The following is a 23,691-nucleotide window of genomic DNA, read 5'->3' on the forward strand; positions in this document are numbered from 1 at the left end:
ACACTCAAGCAGGGTCATTGAGAGTGGAGGTGGTGGTTCTAGAGAGGACTGTGTCCAGATGGCTTATTAACACGCGGTTCGAAATTGGTAATTCTTCCTAGCAAAACTGTGGGGACACAGCTGGAGTACAGAGATATTACTATTAGGATCACACAGAGTATGATGACACTAAATTGCACCTGTACCTACGCTTTTGTTGTCCATGCCTTAAAAGTGAAGCAGTGACAATGTTTTAAAGATAGCATAGTGGTACACTCCGGATTTTAAGCCATAGGCTGCCCAGAGTGATTACACTTATTTAAGACTTTTTAAAAGCCTTTTGGTTCATTATAGCCTCGACTTTGTGTCTGGACAAAATGCAGCTACGCTTTATCTAAGAAAATTTCTTTTAATTTAGTGAGAAAAATATGACGTTTTGGCAAAATGTTTTACAGGAATAAAATACAACCAAGAAAAATATTTTGCTAAAACAGCCAGTACAAAGACCCATTCCACAGAAAACACTCACTATAAACAATCAATATGTCAGCTTTAGCAAAACACAGTTCCTTGGTTTTAAGTTACCCCCAGGAGAAGGAAAAGAGTAAAGAAGAAAACAGATTAAAAGAGTAAAGAAATAGGGAGAAAAAGAGAAGGAGAGTGAGGAAAGAAAAGTAGTTAACGGTGCACATGGTGCACATGGTGCAGGTTGGAATAGGTGGTGAAAAGGAGAGAGCGCTCATATGGAGCTCCTGTATTTATGCTGTTTGGTTTTCCCTCCCATGCAGGATATCCAGTCATCGACCACTCAGTGCCTTCCAGGCCAGAGGGAAGTGTGCCGTAGCCATCACAGGCTCCAGGGGCGTGGTGTGGGTGGGCTACAGGCCGGCCTTCCTTGACTGACAGCCCAGCTATATTCAGTGATACTGTGTGCTCTGCATGGGCACAGCCGTGCTGGCTGCAGCCCTTCCAGCTCTCCATGTGCTCTCTGGGGCCTGACCTTGTTGGCTGCAGGCCATGTGCTCTCAGCAGGCCTTAGGCCCCTTCCCCACACACACATACTCACTCACAGTGAGTTGGATCCAAGCCGTATCAATAATTCAGTTAGATTTGAATCCAATATCTTACACATAATGCAAGAGCTTTCATATCATCTGACTTTGGGCACCAAACTAAAAAACTAAGTGAGTTAAGTACTTTTTCCAGTGGTTTTCTAGTCATTTGAGATATTTATTGTACTATTAAGGAACCTACAAGAAATATTCCTTGGCTTAACATCTAAAGGATGTTAATCCTTTAAAGGATGTAAATCCCTCTCTCTAGTTTGCTTGTAGAGGGAACCTAGGGAGAATAACCACCTGCCTTAGTTTGGTAGTTATGACATTTCCCAGTCTAGCCAGAGAAAACAAAACACTGTGCATCATGTCTGCAGCTCCTCACTCAGATTAGCTAGGAAGCACATTGTTCACCTCTGTTCCACTAGTTGTCAGTATTCAGAATTAAAATGGTCTCCACTTCCTGGGGTAATACGAATAAAACAGAAAAAACTGCAAATGTCATATCTGAATGTAACAATCTCTGTTAATTCAAAAGGTCTATGTTTCATGCTTATATTAATAACCTATTTATAATCCCTTACGATGAGAATAAACTCCATCAGAAACAACAGGAGGGCTCTCAGTTGCAAATGCAAGAAACACCTTTCCATAAACTTTTTATAAACAAGTTTTATTTAAAGTAGCAAATTAATCTCTGATTCTAAACGTACTTAAGAATAGTAAGAAAGATGTCAATGTACATGTCTTATATTTCTCAACTCTTATGCCATTACAGTGATTGCATTGGTCTTCTTTTAACTTTCATATATTTAAAAGACCACAAACCAGATCTGTTTCCTTGTTAGTAGCTACTGAGTAGATCTTGTTGAGCTGTCATGGTTTCACCCCAGCCAGTAGCCAAGCCCCCACAGCCACTCGCTTACTCCCCCACCAGCAGGATTGGGAAGAGAATTGAAAGGGTAAAAGGCAGAAAACTTGTGGGTTGAGATAAAGATAGTTTAATAGGGAAAGTAAAAGCTGCACACACAAGCAAAGAAAAACAAGGAATTAATTCACTGCTCTCCATGGGCAGGTGGGTGTTCAGTCATCTCCAGAAAAGTAGGGCCCCATCATAGTCAATGGTTACTTGGGAACACAAACACCATCACCCCAAACATCCCCCCCTTTCTCCTTCTTCCCCCCATTTTATATACTGAACATTATGTCATATGGTATGGAATATCCCTTTGGTCAGTTTGAGTCACATGTCCTGGCTGTGTCTCCTCCCAGTCTCCCACACATCCCCAACTTCCTTGCCAGCGCGGCAGCATGAAAAGCAGACAAGGTTTTGTCTCTGTGCAAGCACTGCTCAGCAGTAACAAAAACATCACTGTATTATCAACCCAGTGTTCAGTATAAATCCAAAACACAGCCCCATACCAGCCACTCTACTCCAGCCAAACCCATCATGCTGTGCTCACGATGTTTCAGGATCCCAGAATTAAATTTACCAAAATCACTTAGACCAACAATTGATAGTGTGAAGACATCTCCAGTTCAAAAGTTAACACTGGAAAGGGCTGACCACACTCTGATATTTTATGGGGAGGTAAGAATGGGATACTTGAAGGCATTGAGGGATTAATTGCAGGGTTTCTGCAGAAAGTGGAAAGCCTACTCTTTCGTGCATTGCTGATTTTGCTCAATAAAATTTACATTTTAATCTACAGGGGAGTTCATGTTGTTCAGTTAGAGCATCAGCAGATATTCCAGAAAGTGTTTGGTTTACTAGCATGACTACCCTGGCAATATTTTCTTTTCATGTAATAAAATCTAATTTTTTTGCCTTGAAATAACAGAGCAATCACATTGAACTTGTTCTTAAATGTTATAATATGTTGTCAAATCAACCCTTGGACTGTCCTAGAGGCACAGTTCTAAGCCCCTTTTTTATCTGTGCTTTCCATTTGTTCCTATGAAACAACCATTTTACACAAATGTCAACAGACTCCCTGAAAATGTGCTCATCTTCATATGAGAAATGTAAGGCATACTGTGTCGCTCACTCTCTCTCTCTCCCCTCTTCATGCAGAAAGGGAGTCAGTGTAAATATTTTACATGTCAATATTTTTACTTATTTACATGCACTCACATTTTTCTTTGATTATTACTTAATACATGTATTTAGATGCATTAAAATATTTACATGTATGCGTTTTTACATGCCATGTAAGTGTAGAGTGAAACTCAATTTGTTAGCTGGTATGCTGGGATTAAAGGTAGCCTCTCTGACATATCCTCTCCTATTTCTTCTTGTTCTTTCCATTTGGTTTAAGTCTATGCTTTGCCCTTCACTATTTCAACCCTTCCTCCACTAGACTACCCCGTGTCACTTTTCTCTCCCTTTTTTTGGTCTTGACACTCACAAGCTTTCATATCTCCTTCTTAATGTTCTCTCATCACCCTGTGTGTAAAACAAATTGAGTTCTCTGTGGCATGGCACAGTCAGGGCACAAACTTTAATAGCATAATTTAAAAAAGGTTCAGAACAGTACTGCAAAAAACTATGCTTGAAAACTCAGAGCTACTGTTCTCATTAACAAGATGCTTTTTCTGAACCGAGAGAGAAAAAGTCAGTGGATCTTTATAATCAGGTGCAGAAACATTAGGTGGAAAATGCAACTGAAACAGCAAAATGTTGAAATTTCTTCTGGAATTGCAAGATGTCAGTACTCTGCTCAGACAGAACTCAAGTCAGTGGAAGTTTTGACATAGACTTTAATGGTAAAAGTCCTTGGTTCATTGTCTATGTCTAAAACTAATGTCTAACTTTTTTTTGTCTTTGTGACAAGGCTATAAAAACATATTACCTGCTGTCTGGCCGTGGTATATATATATGCTATTTGCATTAGAATGGCTCCCTTTCAAAGTCCATACAGTGTATTTTGTGCAGTTTATGACTTCAGCTTTGGGCAAGGATATGACAGTTTCAAAAGCATAACATGTGGAACACTTCCAGTTTTCATTAACAAAATTAAACAGTTTTCACTGGTTTGAATCCGTTACTTCATTTCTAAATTTCAGTAGCTGAACATGAGGAAAACATACTTGTCTAAACTGGTATAGCTTATCCTGAAAGCACAACATAACAGCTAGAAGGCAGACTACCTGTGGTTAAATCAGAAATGACGTGTGAATGCACTCAGTAATTAAGACACCAAATTTAAGGAGTTTTTATTTTAAATCCCTAGTTTCTTCACTGAAACAAACAGACATCCTAACCCTGCAGCTTCAACAAAAAGAAAAAAAAAGTAGCACTGTGGTGACTCTTTTCTGTACTCAAAGAGGTCCTCTGGATATTTTTCACTTCATGTGCTTTATATGCAGCGAGAGGGAAAGTGAGATAACACCCCACAAGCTTGCATGTGACTGTGACATTCATCAGAGCTGTTACATTCAAAGACAGCTGAAAGGTGTGCAGCCATCTAATTGTGCAGGCCAGTGAATCCCCTTGTCATCACTCTAAACCTGATTGGACCTATGCCAGAAGCACTGCAGCTTTAGCACATGCAGCAGCTTGATACACCGATACTGCTAACACGTGCAGGGTTAATGGCAGCTGCTCTCTCATTTGCTTCCTGATGCAGCACTGTTTATAGATTAAGGAGTAACGGTAGGGTTTAGATAGTTTATTGGGGGGTATTGTATTTAATGTTTTTCTGGTTTTGTTGGTTTTATTAGTTTGTTCACTATTTTGTTTAAGCTAACATGAGGAAAGTGGTAAAATATACTTCTGTGTATCACAAAGAAATTAAGAGTTGTTGCTATTAGGACTTTTCGCTCCACGTTCACTAGTCTGGAGTACTACAACATGATTCTGTATTAACAGTTAAACTATCCAAGAAGACGTTTAAATGCACACTGTCAATATTTTTATCTAACTTAGATGATGGTTAAAATATTTGCTGAATCCAAAGAAGGACAAAGGCTTATTCTAACATCTGATTTAGCTCTGTATGTGATGACCTCCTGCCTTTACTAAATCAAGCATAAATATTTCATTGACTGCAATGAAGGCAGTATTCATCCTGCTTATATCACTACAGTACAGCAAAATATACTCATTTTTTGACAGATTCTTTATAGTTTCATCCTTCCACAGTTAATGTCAGAACTGAACTCCTTCTGTATAAGATGACACAAAGTGTTTATTCCTCTGGAAATTTCATCATATCATACCAATTGAATCCAGCAGTACCATTGCATGATCCTACACATACAATTTCTTCCTAAGAAGATGTGAATGTAAAACAAGATGGAACATTCTGCAGGGTCTCAAGCAGCCCACAGGGAGCTGCAACATAAGCCAGACACACTGGCAACCCAAGGCCTCAAAAACACCTTTTCATCTCTAACCCCTGCTGTGCCATCCTTCCTTAGAAATTTCAATCACTACATTGTCTGTCCTGTCTTAAATCAAAATCCACTGGGCTTCATTCAGATTTGGTCTATCAGGTGAAAAAACTTTAGCAAGCAAAATATTTCAATCTGCAGAAAAATTAAAACATGGGGTTCAGGTAGGGTACAGCACATACTAAGGAACCGCTGGTACCTGAGCACCCATACAGACAGAGAATCTCTGCTGCTGTGCCCGCCCTTCCCTTTCAAGTTCTGCAAGGCCAAGAGGGCCTCTCAGTCTTGACATTTGTTTTCTTCTTCTGATCTACATCTCTTCCTGAATTCATATTTTTTATACCTCCAAGCACTAACCAGGACATCTGAAGAGTAAAGGGAGAACAGTATTAGCCAGATATACTGACCTCCTACATAAGGGCATTAAATAACGTCCCTTTGGAGCTGATTTTAAAATGTCTTCGAAAAATCTTTGAAATATCTCATAGAGAGAGAACAAAGATGACATATGACTTCAAATAACCAACACAATCTTCTTTTTTTCTTTCTAGGGTTGCTCCTAAACATTTTGAGAGAATTAATAGTTGTTACTGTCCTATTGGTTATAGGAAGAAAGGACACACACAGAGAAAAGAGTAATGGAAGTTCATCACCTACTCAGTTGAAGCAGCTTAAAACTCTACTGAATTAAAGACACTAAAAATGTCAATTTGAAATAAAGTAAGTTTTAAACATGAGAGCTTTGAGTTTTTTTATTTTTATGCAATCCTCATTTCTAGTTTGTATTGGAATGTTTGATTTTTATGGTAAGAAATAGTGCTTTTAGTATGTCTGCATATGTCTGCATATGTCTACAATCATCATTGTGCATTTACCAAAAAGGAAAGAGGTGCAATTAAAATTGGATTTTGAATTTAAGCAACAACTTCCACTATGTTTAAAATGTGGAACACTACAAAAACTTGCCATAACTTTAAACCTAAGATGAAAACTTTCCTATCCTTATGTAACACCCCGGGCTCTTATCATGAGCTCATAGAAGCGGTTTTACATTAAAAATATACAAGGCTCCCAAAACTTGTCCGATGGATCCATTAAAAGGGGCCTTCAGTTCTTTTATACCTTGAGGCTGTCCACAAGAGAGATGTTACAATACCTCTCAGGGGGTCAAAATAACACGCTTTATTGGCAAACTTTGGAAAATAAGGGAACTTGACAAAAGTTTAAAACACACATTTAATCAACACCAAACATGGTGTTGGACTAAAAGCTCCAGGGTCAGGGGGGATGGGGTAGCACTCCTGGTGTGCCAGTGACTGAGAGCTGCACCAGTGGTGCACTGGTGGCTCAAGGCTTATGGTCAGGCAGTGCAGCATCCTGATTTGGCAGAAATTGTCCTGCCTCCTCCCTACCCAGGATTGTTTTGAGCCATTTACAACTTTTTAATAACTTTTTCCAGTCCCTCACACCTTAATGTCATGAAATCTATCAGATATGTTTTTCCTAGGGCAAGTATCTAATTTTCAGTTTCATTCACGTACAACTGGAGGAACAGTATTGCAAGAAACAAAACCAGCAGTTCCCACTTGACCATAGGAGAGCTGGAGGGAAAAAAAATTGACCAGTTCTGCTTTTTAAGAAAATTACTTAATACAGGATTCAGAAAATAAAATTGTGTATGCAGTTGAGCTTGCTAAATACTATTTATGAAATGCGTTACTCACTAAATTTGTCATTTTTTATTGACTAATTTATTCAACAAATGCTTCTTATGATAGTCAACCAATTCTACAGCAGTCAAAATACTGTTTGTCAAATTATTTGATAAATAATGACATTATTATTTAAATTCCTTAGTTAACTGTATTTATTTATTTATTTATTTATTTTCAGCTAGCTGCAATCTCTGCCATGGAGTAAAGCTGCCTAAATGCAAATTGATGATGCACATTAAATGCTAACAGACAGCACAGACAGTGCTGTGTTTTACATCAGTTTTAATTCTTCTTTAAAAAAATTGTTAAAGAATAATTTTTACTTGTTCTTCCTTTTAATTGTTCTTTAATTGTGTTTGTTTCCTCTAGTCCTTCCTTCCTTACTCTTTTTTTTCTTTCCAGCTTACCATATAATTTTCTAGATGATAATGATTTTTTTTATAAAGTTCATATCCAGGAGGTGACTTGCTACCATTTTTGAGAAATGCTTTTCACTCGCAATCTTTAGTTATTTGTAAATATTTAATTGCAATTTAACTACTCGGATATGACTTCATAAAAACAGAATTCTGGGAATGACTGTTATTTGTGTACTAGAGAACAATCTTAGCTATGCTTCAGTCATTGCTGTGACTGAGAAAGAGGGAATTCATGGTGCAAGGACAGGAAAAGAGAATATTTTGCAATTAGGAAAAATTTAGTATAGACAACTAGACAGAAACCTTGTCCATGAACAGGATGCTTAGCAAGTGGAACATGAATTATCATTAATCTTGTCTTCCTCCTTTTCTATATGCCTAGTATGAGATATCTGGAACTGCATTTGTAGAATTGGTGAGTATTCATGACTGCATCCAAATGTAACCAGAATCAATTTTGAACATGTGCAGCACTGCAGAATTATTAACCTATCAAGGGGGAAAAAATTTTTAAAAAACCACAAAAACAAACCAAACCAACCAAACAAAAAAGACAAAATACCCCCCCCCCCCCAAAACAAACACACACACACCCCCAAAAAAAAATCCCCTATAGAGGATTTGGTTAGAAATGCGAGGACATATGAGCATGGCTAAGGCCATGGACGAACTGCTAAAGTATAAGACGCAGTCTTACTAGGCCCGTGAGAACTCTGAGATAGCAGGGCCGTGAGAAAGCAGCAATGTCCTTGGGTATTCTAACTTGAGCTGAAAAACAGGAGCTTGGTATTAACAAAACAAAGACCCTTAACGAGCCACCTGTGTAAACAATGAAAGGCAGTTAAGATGATATCACCACCTAACTGTGTACCAATGAGGAGCCTAATCCCTGTAATATTCATGAGTCTATTATAGAGTGTATATTAAGCTGCTGTCAATCTTCAATAAAGGAAGTTCCTGGATTCTTACATTAAGCGTCTGAGAGCTTTCCGTCGCCACAATCCCCAAAAATACTACATGCCCACAACACAAGAGTAGGTTTACCAAATTAAGCGTGGAAAGTTTAGATGCCACTTGATAGTTTTGGCCTTTGTCAACAGATGCCTCAGTTTTCCCTTCTTGAAAAGAAGCTGTCAATGTTCCTATGTGCTTGGATACTATGCAATAAATTTGCAATATTTATAAAGAGCTTACATCCATGAATATCAACACAATACTTAGATATTGTTTTCTTTAGATCAAAACCTTCATAGCAGTGATAAATAACATTTGCAAACAATGAAAGAACAGATTTTGGCATATGAGATGTGTCTTCAAGGAAAGATGTTCTAAACAAAGCCAAAGTTATTTCAAATGTATTTGATCCACAACTTAATTTTTCCTGTGTGAGTAGGAACATGATCTCATATAATTAGCAAACACAGAAAATCTCATGCAAGCGTCTTCTCATAGCAGATGCAGTGTTATTATATAAAATAAATAATACAAAATAAAACCTTGCAGTTTATGTGAATACCTAAACCACACACATAATTCATGATGTTACTTCTTTAGCACTCTAAATATGGTGTTACCCTTGGTGCAAGGCACAAATGGTATCCCTGCTCCAACACCCTACTCCACAGAAGCACCAAGTCCCAAATTATCCCTACTTAAAAGCCTCACTCTGAGTGACTAAGCTCTTGATAGAATCTGGCTCTTGATAAATAACTAGACTGTTAATGATTCAGCTGCATGTAATTACAATCCCCATCTGATATATATATATATCTATCACTTATAACTCACCTAGAAGTCGTGATGGTAGTTTTAAGGATAAAAGTAACTGCATTAACTGAAAATAAGGAGATGTTTAACAAAGTTTCCAATAATATGATTTAACATCCTAAGTTGTTCTTATAGATAACTTAGAAACCAAAGTAATCTACAACTGTAGTATGATTTATTTACGTGCTTTCAATGTCTTTTGATTATTGTTAAACATAAATAACAATTTTAATTCAGCAAGATAAAAAACTTTAATTCTGTAGTACATTTGTTCTTTATGAGTTGCTTATCTTTAGTTTAATGAAAAGAACACCTTAACAAATCTGAGCCGCAGTATGCCTGGCTGGCTTGTTTCAGGTGTGGGGGATAACATGCCTTGTCTTTTTTCCTGTCCTTTTTTCCAGCATATGGGCCAGACAGAATTGATGCTTCAACTCCTGATCTTCTCTGAGTCTGCATGCTGTTCCAAAGATGTAGAGTAAGGGGCAGTACACTGGTAAAGCTATAGAGAGGGAGAGACATTGTGCGGAAGGACAGTGCTGCACCCCACTGTGAGGTGTGAGTTTGTGCACAGCCTTGTAGACAAATGAGCTGCAGGAGGCATCACCTTCCACATGACCCATGGTTCGTCCCAGCCATACAGCTGTATGCCTCAACACGTTCTCGCTCTGGTGTTCCTATGCATATTTTTCGTATTTTATGCAGTCTTTGATCTGTACAGGCAACTTATGACAAGAGAGGGAGAAAAAAAATGAGCAATTATACCAAGAAAAAAAAAATAACAAAGATGTGTGCTAATTTCCTTGGTGGTAGTTTGCTGTTTCAAACATAAGGCAAATTAAGGGTCTCACTCTACATGTTTTGAAGAACCCTGCGCTGCAACCTAAGTACATGCCCAATTCTGCTACCCTACACTGATGTGAATCAGTGGCAATTGTCCTGATAAATGAGATGTCTCCAGATTTACTTCAGTAAACAAGGAGAACAGAACTTGAAGTTGAGGGTAGTCATCATCTTGTAGGAACAGAGCCAAAGCCTGAGCATTTCCACAGCTGAAGGAAGGAGACAAAGCATATGCTGCCTTGTATGAACTAAATGTCACTTGTCTTCTAAAGCTGTTTTTACTGTAAGGTTGCTATTACTTGTTTCCCCACAGTCCCCATAGTAACTATAAAAATTTAATTTCTACTCTAAATATTTAAATCCCTGTCAGACCTGTTAACATTTTGAAGAGTAAACACAAAGGAGCCATGTGATTGTTCTGAACTGCTCTGGGCCCTTGTGGAAGGCTGCATCAGCTATCTTGCTTTTTGGGTTATAGATATTTCTTAGTAATTTCAAATGTGTTCTGGTATAATTTAATTGTTCTAAGGGTACTGAAGTGTTATTTCCCGCATGGAGGTTTTTTGGGGTTTGTTTGGTTTTTATAAATTGAAACATTTATGAATCAGGGAGCATCACCTCATCAAGCAGTTAGACTTCTACAAACATTTTCAGTGTTTAAACTAGCATCAGTTTAATTATTAGCATTTGTACTATACATTGCCTTTTTCTTTTCCTCAGTTGTGGTTAAAATTAAACATAAAAATAAAATCTTTCCCAGATCACTGGAAGTTGGAATTTGCTAACAGTCACTACAATCATTGTGTAATTGATCTTACACAGTGAGATCTTACAAGTGAATTCAGAAGTTCTCATCCATATAACAGTACCATTGTGCTGATACAAAAGTATGCGAAGACATGGTGCTGATCATAAAGATCTTATAGTCTAAATGAAAATAAATATGACAAAAAATGGTAAACAAACAAAAAATTATCAATCTGAATGTTCATGTTGACAAGAAAATATCAATTTCCAAATTAAATATAGCCCAAATGAATCCAGATCCAGATGTTTCTGTATTCCAGGAAACTTAAAGCCGTTTCCATAGTTGCATTTTCGTATAGAAAAAATTACATAATTTGTTGTATCAGATGAATAATGAATACCTTTAGTGCTAATGATATTCTGTTTTCCTTCTCAGAAAATCTGCATGGTTTAATATTTTTTTCTTCATGCAATTTGTTGGCTTAGTTAATTATAAAGCAAACAGTCTGAAAACATCACAGCTGAAAGTCATGAACATTGCTTTAAGTGTTTTCAAATTGATCTCAGACCACTCTTATCGAGCACATTAGCATAATATTAGTGCCATAGGCAGGCAATATGTGTTGATTGGTACAAAATCAATTTTATCAACTTTCATACTTGAATTCATATTTTATTAATGAGAAATCCAAGCAAATACTTTTTGAAACAAAATAACTGATCCCTCTTTGGAGTTTCATTAATTTATAATGTTCTTTAGACAGTGAAAATTGTTCTGTTTTATCCTTTCAATGAATAGGGGTTTGTTCCTGTCACTATAAAGAAAAATTTCTTCAGGCAAGTTTCCCTAGATTCCCTAACACCATAAATCATTACAGAAAATTAAAACATACTTTAAACACCCTCAGCATGGTTATACCCACAGGCACAATTTGGCCAAGAGAAATTTAATATCTGGGAAAACATATAAATATTTCTGCTTGTTATTTGCATGAAAGACAGCTGAAAAGAACCATATGTTTATTTAACATGTTTTAGATTCAATTAATAATAGCTATGAAATTGGCAGCATTAAGTCCACTTTGTCTATTAAACAGAAGTGCAAATCTATTGTGCCAATATTAAAAAAGTAGTGACTAAGAAATCATGACATTTACATTAATTGTACTATTTTTGGTCTCTTAACAAAATACTGTTATAAACTTGCCTCTTCCATAAAATACTCAAGAGACATGGGATTCACTAAGCAACCCAATGTGGAAAGGTGGAAGTTGAGAGTAACGCAGAGTTGTTAAGGCAGCTTTAAAGTCCACCAGTGGCCTCCTGAGGGACCAACAGCTTTGTAATAAGAATGACAACTACAAGTGACACTCACTGCTCTGCTGGCACCACTGCTCAGCTGGCCCCTCTTTGAACTGCCAAAAATATCTGGTTTGTCCAGTGCACCAAAATTACTGAGAAGCTCCCTGGAAGACAAAACTGTATACATTATCTCATACAGTTGCAATATCTATCAATACTATTGGTTTTGCCCAAAAAACCAACAAGCACCTTTTAAATCTGATGAACTGCACCTGATGCAGTTGTTGATGTATTGTTGACTTTTAGAAAACGAGGGAGGGGGGCAAATTCCAGCTTCCCTTGCTGTTCTCACATATTTCTGCAACTGCTTTTGCTCCATATAGTGCTCTAGTTTGAGTCCAAACTAGGCTAGCAGCCAAGCAGCTACCTGGCCACTCACTCACTCCCCACTCTCTGTGGGACAGGGGAGAAAATGGGAAAAACGTGAAGGAGAAAGTCTGTGGGTTAGGATGAAGGCAGGGAAAATACTTACCAGTTATTGCTCTGGTCAGAATAGGTTCAACCTGGAGAAACTTTAATTAATTTTGTTGGTTTGTTACACCAACATCTCCCCCTCACCTGACAGTGGCCTTCATCAAACTTTTTATTCTCTCCTTCTCTCTCTTTTTGGTGATTCTTGAACATTTTCCAAGAAATGTCATGAGTGTGGCTGAGAGGTTCAGTTGTTCCCTGTGGTGGGTCTGTTGAGCTGGGCTGTGTCTGGTACAGGGTAGTCAGAGGTCTCAGGGGCCACCCCTGCAGCTCCTGCTGCCAGCTCCTGGCACAAGAATCTTACCTAAGGATTTCTCTCCCAGGTACTGGAATATTTGGCTGTATGCTGCTTCCAATTTGAAACAGAGCAGGGTTTTTTCTTTTGAAAGGCAGCAACCTATACTTATCCCTTTTTTTTTCTTTTCATAAAACGAATAAATCACCAATTTAAAAAAAAACAAAACAAAACAAAACAAAAAAACTCATTATCTGGCATAACTCAATTTGAGACTATAAAGTCGCTCATCTTCTACTCATTCCTCCATCCATCCCCAGGCTAATCTGTCCCTATGTTTATGTGTGTTCCTCTAGGAAAACGTAAAACTTTTGATGGTTGCCATTGGAAGGCTGTATGTATTTGAGTGCATTGTTTTCAACTCAAGTTATACTGTCTACAGAAATCCCTTTTTGGTGTAGTACTCAGTCAATGAAAGAATTATTCTCCCTCACCTTCACAGATTATTCTGAGTGGGAAGGAGCCCATAGGGATCATCGAGTCCAACTCTGAAGTCAGTGGCCTGTATGGGGATCTACCCCACAACCTTAGTGTTACTAGTACTATGCTCTAATCAACTGACCTAATCTCAGGGTTACTAAACTACCTATGTACATTGAGTAAAATGTCATTATCTGTTTATTTGGAGTCTACTAGGCCTTCATACAAGATCATCATTTGCCAATTTGTAGAACAGGACAGAAGATCACACACTTTAATAAGCAGACATCAGGATTTTGTAATATTTTAAGTATTCTCAGGCAAAACAGGAAGTATAGATTAAATATCTAAATAAATTATAATATAGAAGAGGTAGACAAAACCAGAGAAAACATTTTATCTTAATACCTTCTCCTTAGGGTTTACTCATAATGGAAATGGTACACTAGAAAAGGAAACCTAAAGATAGTTTGTGGAAGGTATGTAAGATAACACAAGGACAAAGACATACAATAGGATGACTAAAGAGTAAGCATTTACATTTACAATTATAATCAGTTTTTTATCATACTCAAAGCAAAGGAGAGAGGGAGGAAGCTTTAGAGTTTTTCTAGGTGCTATTTGCTTGAATCAGAAACTACTGCATTTAAAAAACCCCAAACCCTACATCAATTGCTCAAGAGCTCCAAGTCAGGCTATAGTAGATGGGTCAGAAAATTGATAATCAGGAATGATTTTTCATAATATTCTCACTTGAATATTATTTGAGTTGGTAATGAAGAAAAACTAATTTCATTTTATGGTTGTTTAGTGGACTGTGAGACACATATAGAGAATCATTTCATATGTATCCATTCTGCAGTGGGCAGTATTGCACATGAGACCTGTAGACAGCAATCCCAGCAGACCAGTGTCACGGTTCAATCCCAGCTGGCAACTAAGCATCATGCATCACTATCTCACTTCTCCCCAGTGGAATGGGGGAGAGAATAGGAAGAGTGGAAGTGAGAAAATTCAGAAGTTGAGGCAAAGACAGTTTAATAGGCAAGGCAAAAGCTATGCACACAAGCAAAGCAAAACAAGGAATTCATTCACCACTTCCCATGGGCAGGCAGATGTTCAGCTATCCCCAGGAGAGCAGGACTCCATCACACGTAAGGGTTACTTGAGAATGCAAATACCATCATCTCAAATGTGCCTTCCTTCTTCTTCGTCCATCTTTATATGCTGAGCATGATACCACATGGTATGGAATATCCTTATGGTGAGTTGGGATCACCTGTCCTGGCTGCGTTCCCTCCCAACTTCTTGTGCACTCCCAGCCTCCTCGCTGGTAGGGTGAGAAGCATAAAAGGCCTTGTCTCTGTGTAAACAGTGTTTAGTAATAATTAAAACATAATTGGATTTTTAACACTGTTTTCAGTACAAATTCAAAATACAGCCTCATACTAGCTATTGAAAAGACAATTAACCTTTTCTAGGGCTGACTAGAAGAGCTGACTTCAAGAGCTCTCTTCAAGATGTCCAGAGAACCTCTATATCCAGCTGCAGTCACATTCTGTTATGCCTTAACTTACAAAGCATCACATGTGTGGTAAAATGAAATGGCACTGGACCAACCCGTAGGATTCATGACCTCCCCCCTTTTCTCAAATATTTAAGTCATAAGAATAGATTAGGAACAGTTCTTCCAAAATGTTGTGGGAAAAAAATACTAAAAATAAGAAGAAAAATGTATTGGGAGCTGAGAATTATCACAGTGTTTTCCACATATGAAAAACAAGGAAAGGTACTGGCTTTTTTTTTAATTCATATGTCTATTTTATAAAATATTTATATCTTCTCCATATTGAGACCAATACAAATATTATACATGCATACTCATTTATATTGTAGCCTACAGCTCAGGTTTTAAAATCAGGAATTTAGGGAATCTAAATGCAAGATGGCAGTCTAAAATCAGGGAGCAGTCCAGAAATATTTGGAAGGTTATGTATGCTTTTATTGCACATAAAAAATAACACAAAAAGAATCAAATACATTTCAGTAATCCCTTCAAGTACTTTGCTAAAAGATTACAAGATCAAGTATTCATTTGCCTCTGCTTCATGAAAAGATTTTCTGAAGCTACTTAATAAAAGGAATAATGGGGGGGGGGGGAAAAGGAGATCAAGACTACAACATGAGAGAAATATCAGCAACCACAATTATATGAAGTACATGCAGAGGTACTGTGTTTGAGGAATGGTTACAGTTAATTTGTGCTAAGTTTAACATGAACAGTTTGTTTCATAATGCAAATATATTTTTGAGGGGACATAGAACAAATAATATTATATTTTTTCCAGTTATTTACTGGAACTTACAGACATTTACATATAGACCACACAACATACATGCATACACACATACACTATGTCTGTGTACACACAGGTACATCCCATTGTAATGGAAACTGAAAAAAATATTCTGATAGTAAAGATTTCTTGATAAAATGGATATAACCCCACAGTTCAGATTACTATGCAATTGCATTTTTAAAAATACACTAAGTAAATTATTGCAACAGTGCAGCAGTGCTAGTTTTGCTCTAGCAGTGGATCACACAGAGCACTGTAAACTTGAGTAATATTTTTTCTGGCCTGCTAGTCCATAATGCCAATAAAAACCGCCCCATCCCTAAAAGAAGATTTGATTGATTGACAATACTCTGGAACTAATAAGAAACAATACATTTGATTTGCGACTTTTGAAGATGGAATGCTATCCACATCCCTTTTCTTTACTCACGCCCCACATACCTGTTCAAAAGAAGAGAAACACCTCTATGGAGTCAAATTTGTGCTTTCTGCTATGGATGGGTACTTTTACTCATCACATGCCAAACATCTTGCACCACTGTCCTTCCTAGTGATGATCCACTTTTACATTTCCAAGTAACACCAATATTCTAAAAAGGAGGGGAAAAAAAGCAATTTGAAAAATAGAAAGAGGTGATACAGGCTCCTTGAGCATCTAATGCCTAGAAAAATTTTATTCAGGCAAGTAATAGCTTCCTTTCGGTAGCCACTGAATTCCATGTGTGGCAGCTTCCTTATATCCTGAGATATATGTAAGTATATATCTGTTATATATCCTTCCTGACAACCTATGACTCTCAGAGCAGTCAATGAGAACAAACAGATAAGTAAACAAAGAAATAAAACCTCCCTAATATGAAATTACTGTTTCATTCATTCAGCTTTAATTATATTCATAGGTTCATAGAACTATCTGGAAGAACACTTCTAGGAAGTTGAGATTTTTACTCTTAGCTCTAGAAGGTACTATTTTCATAAGCTTCTGTTTTCTTAATCTGATTTCTTTAATGGAATGAGTCATGAAAAGAAACATATAGGAGTATAGACTTACTCCATCCTGAAATGGGTCTTTTAAAAACTGAAAGAACCAGAAACTTGCGGATTTTCTGCTGAATGAAATTCATTAGAGGATTGCGTGTGATCCATGAAATATTAATAGTCACCTATAATCAGTTTATAATTTTCTACATGTAATAAGGAACATTTAAGTATTGTGTTAGTAATATGAAAAATGCACATACATTAAATTAAAACCCTACTAATACTTATCTCTTTGCAACAGAAAATTCAAAAAAAAGAAACAGCAAAACAGGATAATGACTCAAAATTCCAAGTAGTAACATGTTTTACATATCTGCAACATATTTCACTGCAAAGGTCTACATACCACAGCAAACAGCAAGGTCACCTTCATTGCACGTAGTAGAAAACTGACCAGAGCTCTGTCATATTTCAGATAATATACTCATAGCAAAACAGTAGCTCATATTTTCACTACATCAGAAACTGTCTCTTGACATCAGCCAGTAGGAGCTGGATATAAGTAATTATGCTTAATAATAATGAAAGGAAAGCAGATCAAGAGACGAAAGGGAAAATAAGTTTATCTTTAGGTAATTATGATATCAAATAGGCAGCAGGAAATGTAGAGGAATTTATTGGAAATTACAGTAAATGAGAAGGTTTTGTATACGTTTTCAATAAGATAGTAATTACTATTTTATATTCTCACTGATTCAGGTCCATTGTATGTTTTGGAATACTTGTCATTCCTTAAGAAAAACAAAATGTTACCATTTCAACGAGTGCAAAACATAGGGTCTTTCAAGAAAATAAAGGAAGAAAGAAAGAAACCTTACTTTACAGTCACCTTAGCAGCGACCTTCGCTCCATAGCAACCATTTCCTGATGCAATGGCAAAAATGCTTACAGAAGTATCAGCTCATTGAGCTCATTGAGCTCATTTTGCTGCTTGGCACATTAGAAAGGTTCTGTTCTCTTTAGTGTCTGAACATATAAAGGGAATGCTATGTTCATCTTACTCTAGTTTCCAAGAGAAAAAGTTATTTTATTAGGTTTTATTTCGAGGATGACTGGCTGGTGAGTGAAGTCAGTCTAATTTCTCCTTAAGAGTTCAGTCATTAAAATGCTCAAGTTCTCCAATGGATACCAAAAAGGATTACTTTACCTTCAATAAGAATAAAAATAACAGATGGGGAAAGTAGAAGGCATAGAGGATTCAAAAGGAGTAATTCCTGCTAAATGTGTGTCTCACCAGCTATAGTGGAGATTAACTATTCATTGCTCCTCAACTGCCATCTTCAGCACTTAACATCTTTAGTCTCAGTTTAGACTGTATCTTGTAAATACAGAAGCAAATGAGTATGAATTGTATCTCTTTATGCTGTGAGAAATAGAGATGAAAAAAACAGGGCTCTAAACAATATGAGCATGTGCATGAGTTCTTGGAATAATACCCATTTTATTGGAACTTGTATTCTTACCATAAGGCCAGATAAAGAGAAATGCTAGGAGATACTTTTGGTTGTTACAGTTGTTTTTTTTCAATCCACAAGCCTAGAAAATACACATTTGCTATCAGCTTTTATAGATGAGATGCAAAATTAGGATCCTGAAATGAAGTCCAAAATACTGTAGTAAGATTTATCCCCAGAAAGATACGTGTAGTCCTACCTTAGCTGAAGCAAAGAGGAGAAAACAGTACATACTCAACCACCACTCTTTAAAGGATGTAGAAGTAGACTCTGGTATGGTAAAAGCAAATATTCTGTGAGTTTCCCCAAATAATCTGCACCTTATGAAACTTTTCCAAGGGCAAAAGTGTAGTAGAAGGCTTGCAGCTGAATATGCTTAACGTGGGAGAGAACAATCACTATGATTCTGATTGTTTCCCACCTAGAACCCTCACAGAAGAAAATAGTTCAAGATACAGTAAGCATATACACAGGCAAGCAGACAGATCTGAGTTTATGTGAGCACCAAGTGAGCAGAGCATAAACTTCTTACGACCTGGAAAGCAGAGAGAAGATTGCTCTGTATTGACTGAAACAATTCAAAAGTTTAGACTTCTGAGCCAAAGAACACTGGAATGACAGTTTATTTTGAGTATTAAGTAAGATGCTTTCCTTGCAACGTAAGAAGACACAAGAAGCATGTTTCCTGTCATGATTATGTCTTTAGTGTCTGTTTTGGTTCTGTTAAAATCCAGTGACCTTATTACTGCTGTAATAACATACCCTTGTGTGTTACTACCTTTTGCTGATTGCAGAGATCTAGTTAGTTGGACAAGCAAAAATTCTGTTCCTGAGTAGGAGTGATTGCATGTGAGTTTGAGGAACTGAAGAAGAACATGACACTCTGAGTAGAACAATTAATGCTGTATCTTTTAAATTATTTGTTTTTATATAAAATTGCAATGTTGGACAAGGTAGGAAGTTTTAACTGGAGATACTACATAAAAATCATTGGTCGTGGTATAATTAAAAGAGCTAGGAGGAAGAATTAAGGGAACTGATATTTACAGTATAACTTTAGGTTGCAAAGCTAAACAGCTGAAAGGAGTAGAGTACAATACTTCAATACGGTACCTTAAATACAACATTTCTAACTCTCTAGGTTCAGGACTGCAATCTCAAAAAGATAGATAGCTTGCCTACTATTCTCATTTTCGAAATAATTTTAGTATCAGAAGGAGCGCAACAAAGGTTTTCCATTAAGTGTATTTTTATTCTTCTAAGCTAATTTCTGAGTTAAAACTTTTCAGCAAGGCCTGGGTCCTAGATAAAACAAGAGGCTAGAAATCAAATGGAAACCTTAATTAGTGAGAATTATGCTGATAAATTGGAATAAAAATGGATTCTATAGTCCACAGAAGCCTAAAGTTAGAAGTATTAGAGCACTGCACAGTTGTTATTTTAATTTTTAAAAAGTGCCCCAGCTATTTTAAAGAAACAAGGTCTAATGATCAAACAGCTAGACCTAAATTGGAAAAAAACCCAACCTGGCAAAGTTTTTGTAATTCAAAGTCAAAATATAATAAGGTTAAATTCAGGCTATCGATACCATTAATTGCATGTATCATCATATATGGACGAACATCATCAAATGAAGAAATGTTCCTTCTTGTCACATTATAATATGTCAATACACATAGATGACTTTCCAAACTTGCACATACCTGAATTTTTCTAGTAGATTTATGCCAATAATAATAGAGTGCTTTCCAATCTGTACATATGTTTTTTTATAAATATAGTAAACTGTTACCAATTGACAAGAACTGTTGAGGTTTGTCCTAGCAGTAATATAGAGCCCCAACATACGAGAGAAGAGATTTTTAGATTTGTAATAGTGGTAAAGTACAAGCTCTGTGATTAAACCACTATAATAGTTTTTTTTAAGTGAATCATGGTTGGAAGCACAATTTAGAACCAGAAATTTACTCTCAGACATCTCCATTCGTGTTATGCATAGGTTTAGAAGTACTTCCAGTGTTTAAACACAAAAAAATATAACATTTCCTCATTAGGCGAAGACAGCTGAGGGGACAGAGCCTACCTTCTGCTCACCTGCAGCCATTAAGACCCTCACAAGGGATCATGTCCACACAGGAAGAAATGGTACACTTGTTGCTGTTACCCAGCAGTCTGTACTGTCAACAATGATCATACTTTCTGAATCAAAATACTACTTCTGAAGTAAAAATAACAGAGATTCAAGAAAGAGAACCAAAGAAGATGGGAAAAATAAAATAAATAAAAAAAGCAGGAAACACAGATCAGACAGATCAGATCAGATCTATTTTCTACTCTTTATATTTAACAAAATTTTCTGTATTTTCTGCTCTGAAATTGTAAAAAGCCATTTGTATAGTAAACGAAAAGCTGACAGGAGATTTTCAAGACAATCTAATACATCCATTTCCTTTTTCGTTGCACAAAGCCCGTGAACTTTGACAGGGAAAAACCTTCAGGCTAAGAAAGCACCTCCCTCCCCTCACTTCCCCAGTGGAAGAGGCGTTTGTTTCCTTTGCATGATAAACTCCAACGTCCTTCTGTGCAAGCATTTCTGAAAAAGCAGAGAATAATACTGGATGCTTTAATGTGACAAGTACACAGCAACACAAAAATAGTAACATCAATAAACATAGCACAGGAATTCCATGTTTCCCCCAAGATGCTCAGATCTTGTAAATTTAATTTAGTTCTACATTACATTGGAGAAAACACACTCAGGTTTTCAACTGGTTTTCATTAAATGTCAATCTTAATCACTTACATAATCCTTATACAAAAATAGTTTAAATTAGGGTTATCTAGGTTGATAATCTCAAATGTTAAGACATGAAAGATTTACATCTCCTTGGAAAACTGTAATTTCTTTGCCATTATGCTTATGCAACATGACATGATTTTCAACTCAGGATCACATACATTCACCACAAGGTATTGTCTCACTCAGGATTAAAGCTGCATAAGAAAACAAAAATACAATCCTTCAAGTGTCTGCCTTTGCAAATGAAACATTTCTGACCTTCTCTTATGATTTTTTTTCAGTTTTGTTTAGCTATATACTTTAGTGGTTAGCAATACAGCATTTACATTATTTAAATCTAAATATTTTACACTCGGGATACACGAGGAATCTTTGGTTTTTTTGCTTTCACTCCATAGTGATGCCTTAAGCCCCTATTAGTTTTTTATTTTTCTAATTTTTATAAGCCTTATAAGTTTTATAAGTAGTAGAAGTAGATTTTAAAAGCAGCAGCCCTCATTCCCTTACCCTGTAGCACAAGCAGTTTACACATTCCTTAACCCTCTTACCCCATTCCATGCACCCTATATCAATCCTGCCCCCAAATCCAGTAGAAATGTTAAGTCTCTCATCAAGGCAAGGCCTAGATTGTTTAGAGAACACTCATATCTAGGCCTGAACAACAGAACAGAGTCAAGAACTAGGTGTCTATGTACCCTTTGTGCTCTGAGGACGATGAGAATGATGAAGAGGTGGTCCCGAAATACACCCCAGACTCAATTCTAAGGGGGTGGGCCCGGGACAGACCAGAGCAAAGGCTACAGGGTGGACATACTTGGGATTGGACAAGTAGTATTATAAAATGTAACATCTCGAGCACAGCCAGCGTGCGTCCTGTAACATCTATTGCCTTGGTATAATTAAACCCTTTCCTTATCTCACCCCCAATTAACTGCTCCTGAGTTATTTTTTAGCATCAACATTTCACAGCATCAGTAGCAAGCTAGCATGAGCCTACAAATTATCTTCACGTCTCTCTTAATGCCTCCATAACTGTGCCTGAGTTTGCACGCTTAATTCGATACAGAATAAATAGACCTAAACCATGACCAGTCAGTACTCTGCTTATTTTCCCTAAAATATTTCTTCCATCTAAACTACATGGTTTTATTGAAATTTGAAGGTCATTTCAAAGAACCATAAGAACTTCTATACAGAAATTTCATATGAACTGCTTTTCCAATCATTTTGTGTAGCTTTCCACAGATTTTACATAGATGCAAAAATTTAAAAAAACTTGTCATTGTTCACCAGGTAGGAAATCAAAACCATTAATTAGTTCCTGTTGTTAAACTTATGACAGTTCAGTGTTGCCAGGCTCTTCCTTTAACACCAACAGGATACAAGATACTTAGCAAGAAAATGTGTCCTTCTCGGGATATTAGAGGTGTGATCATTCAGAGGTGCAGACAATAGTTTGAAAACTGACACTGCTATGTCAGTATAGTATCAGCAGTTTTCTTCTTTCTTTGCAAAGAGAGAATGCAAGGAAATGACGTGTGCTAACTTACAGCTTGCCAGCATGAATATCATTGAGAGCATTTACTATGAAATACCACAATAACATTTCTTTTCCTGTAAACTGTAGTGGAAAGCTACCAAATGCTGGTCTGTTCCTGTGCATAATGAATTTGTGCTGCTGTTATATTTTTCTGACTGATGTAAGGATTATAAATTATTCCTAGGCATGTACTCTTAGCTTTGTCAGTTGAATGTATTCTGGAAGAGTTTTGAACATTTATTACGCCCATAACCTAAGCTCCCTAAGTTGTTCATCACCTGATGGGAATAAAGAGTCTGCGTAAAAGTAACAGAAGGAGCCTCTTTGTAAATGTAGACTTTCACCTGTAACATCAAATTGAGTTAGCTGTTTGTTTTATCTGCTCTCTTTTCCATAGTTTATAGACTTCATGAGTTACTCACTTTTAATCTTCTTTCAGTTTACCATTTATAGCTGCCCTTATGTCTTTCTGATGCTGGAATTTTGAAATGTCGTATAATAGCTTGCTCCCCAAAAATGTTTTCCAAAATCTATCCAGGCAAATAAGGCCAAAATTCTTCAAGTCAGACATGCCTTGAATTTTGCGTGCCTCTTTATGATTGATTTTCTCAGTCACACAGTGTCATGACACTGGTAAATACCATGGAAATTGTAGCAGTATGGCGCTTATAGAAATCAGAGATAAGTATCTGCCAGTCACCTTTATTGCAATGGGCGTTTAACTAGAACCCACTGCAGCGAACTTGGTTAGCTTCAGAAAATTTGGTTATCTCAAGATAACAATGTGTTAATGAACTCTTAGTTTACAATTTAAAATTCACACTGTAGGAAACAGAGTTCAGGCATTAAGATGTGCCTTCCAGAATATTTCTGTCCTTTCTGGTACAGCCTTCTAGATCACAATCAAGATAATCAGGATAACCTGCACTTGACTCTCTAACCAGACACTGCCAGCTTAGTATTGGTAGTTGTTGCAACATTGGAGTACTGCTTGTTTCCCTTCCCCCTTCAAAGTGGGAAAACAGCTC

General features: G+C 36.8%; 1 long non-coding RNA gene across 1 annotated transcript; it reads left to right on the forward strand.

Annotated features, from left to right (window-relative positions):
- The first annotated feature begins 807 nt into the window (after nt 1-807).
- LOC116785983 lies at nt 808-10,377 on the forward strand. Its single transcript, XR_004356784.1, has 3 exons — nt 808-1,163; nt 5,981-6,149; nt 9,735-10,377. It is a non-coding gene; the product is annotated as an uncharacterized LOC116785983 (long non-coding RNA).
- The last annotated feature ends 13,314 nt before the right edge of the window (nt 10,378-23,691 follow it).

The sequence above is a fragment of the Chiroxiphia lanceolata genome, chromosome 4 (assembly GCF_009829145.1).
Source record: "Chiroxiphia lanceolata isolate bChiLan1 chromosome 4, bChiLan1.pri, whole genome shotgun sequence".
NCBI classification, from domain to species: domain Eukaryota; kingdom Metazoa; phylum Chordata; class Aves; order Passeriformes; family Pipridae; genus Chiroxiphia; species Chiroxiphia lanceolata.